This window comes from Beta vulgaris, chromosome 6, assembly GCF_026745355.1.
Source record: "Beta vulgaris subsp. vulgaris cultivar EL10 chromosome 6, EL10.2, whole genome shotgun sequence".
In the NCBI taxonomy this organism is placed as follows: domain Eukaryota; kingdom Viridiplantae; phylum Streptophyta; class Magnoliopsida; order Caryophyllales; family Amaranthaceae; genus Beta; species Beta vulgaris.
In genome coordinates this window covers 41,231,746-41,233,904 of record NC_079207.1, presented here as the reverse complement: position 1 = coordinate 41,233,904, position 2,159 = coordinate 41,231,746, and the positions used below count along the sequence as shown (strand labels likewise).

The following is a 2,159-nucleotide window of genomic DNA, read 5'->3' as shown; positions in this document are numbered from 1 at the left end:
ATTTTCAGGTAAGATTTACATTGTTTCAGTTAGTATATCTAAAATTTTCATTTACAAATGTCTATTCGAATCAGATTAATAATTTTCAGTTAGACTTATTGATCTTTCAGTTCATCTTCATATTGTTTCATTTACTTTCTCAAAATTTACAATTAGACAAATGGACCATACTTAGGTCACTTCTTTTTTCAGGTAGACTTATTTATTTTTCAGTTGGTCTTTATATTATTTCATTTAGTATACTGATTCTTTCATTTGATTCTATTCCAATTAGACAAAAAATTTTCAGAACCTTATTATTTTCAACTACACTTGTTTAGTTTTCAGTTAGTGCGTCTGTTCTTTCAGTTAGTATGCTTATTTTTTGTCAATGAACTCAACAGGTGAACATGAATATCTCAAGTACATCAATGACGAGAATATCAGAAGCAGCTTAATCGGGAGACATGTTACAGACACTAGTAGAAAAAGGTCAATTTGCATCGGCCCATTTGCGTCGCACAAACACGGAAACGATGCAAATATACTATTTGCGTCGCATGTAACAATGAATCGACGCATAAGTCGAACTATGTGCGTCGTATCTAAATATTGTGCGATGCAAATCATCTATGTGCGTCGCATGAAGGTCATGGTGCGACGCACAAAACAAAGTAATTTGCGTCGGACCCCTTAGCCCATCTGACGCAGATCAGCCCAAAAGCCCAATTTATTTCTAACCCCATAACCAGCGCCTCTCTCTTAACATCTCAAACCCTAAAGCTTCTCAAAACCACCCGCCTCCCTTTCGTCCCTCTCAACCCGCCTCCCTCTCTTTCTCTCTCACTTTCGTCCCTCTCAACCCGCCTCCCTCTCTTTCTCTCTCACTTTCGTCCCTCAAACCCTAAAATTTCGTCCCTCAAACGCATCAGGAAGTCCCTCTCTTTGTCTCTCACTTTCGTCCCTCTTCTTCACGTCGAACAAATCATTTTCTCTTCAACATCTGCTTCAGTTCGCATCAACCGACGATCGAATCTTCGACGCCATGACCTTCAGTGAGCGATCTTCAGCGTCGACGACACCAACAACAGCAACAACACTTCGAACAACGAACGAATCTTCAGCGAACGAACGAATCTTCAGGTAACTTATTTTTTTTTCTTTTTCTTTTTCTTTTTCTTGTTTTTATTCTCCTGTTTTAATTTTTCGTAATTTGTCATTTTTTTCAGAATTCAGATCTTGTTTGAAGACCTCGTTTTTTCATCCTAAAATCTCCTGGTAACTGTTTTTTTGTTCTTGTTATTCGCCTGTTTTAATTTTTCGCAATTTGTCATTTTTTCAGATCTTGTTTGAAGATCTTCGTTTTTTTAATTTTCGTGAATTCCAGATGTGTTCGAAGTATAACAACGAGAAGGAAGGTCAAGATGTGAAGGAAGCTCCAACATTTTTTTACTATTATTGATAGATTTGTTTTTATGAATTATTGTAATATATATGTTCTAAAATTCGAAGCATTTTCGTTTTTATTTTTCCAGATCTGGTCGAATTTTTGTACAGTATTGTTATTAGTTTTATTTGATTTTCAATCCTCTATCTCTACACATTCATTGTCCAAATCTTGAGGTTGTTGATTTTCAATCCTCTATCTCTTACATCTCCATAGTCCATTGCCTTTGTATTTTGTATGGTTACAACTTGTATCAAGCTCATTCAAGAGCATTAGGATTTAGTATTAGGAAACAAACTCTAAGGAGGAGGAGAATTGATAATTCTATATACGAAATCTACTTGGTTTGCTCAAAGGAAGGAGTCACGAAATCAACAAACAAAATAAGAGAACCAAAAGAACGAGACACACAACAAGATCATGTTCAGATACCAGATGTTGAGGAGCCAACCAAGGAAAGAAAGGAAAGGGTGGTCAATGAGATAAGAACCGCATGCAAAGCCATGGTCAGATTTAAGCAAGAAAAACCTGGAGAAGACTTTCTTGTTGTAGTTCATGAGTTGCAGCACAACCATGAGTTCGTAATACAACAAGAACTACATCATCTGAAATCAGAATGGAGGATAACTAAACAAAAAGGCCAGCTAATAGAAACAATGGTTGAATCTATCATAAAGCCAATGCATGCATACAACTTTTTTGTGTCATGAGGCTGGATCAGAGGAAGTAGTGG

At 36.5% G+C, this 2,159-nt stretch overlaps 1 long non-coding RNA gene across 1 annotated transcript; it reads left to right on the top strand.

Moving 5' to 3' along the window:
• The first annotated feature begins 583 nt into the window (after positions 1 to 583).
• On the top strand, positions 584 to 1,572 carry LOC104903844 (uncharacterized). Its single transcript, XR_008969946.1, has 2 exons — positions 584 to 1,257; positions 1,367 to 1,572. It is a non-coding gene; the product is annotated as an uncharacterized LOC104903844 (long non-coding RNA).
• Positions 1,573 to 2,159: the final 587 nt, after the last annotated feature.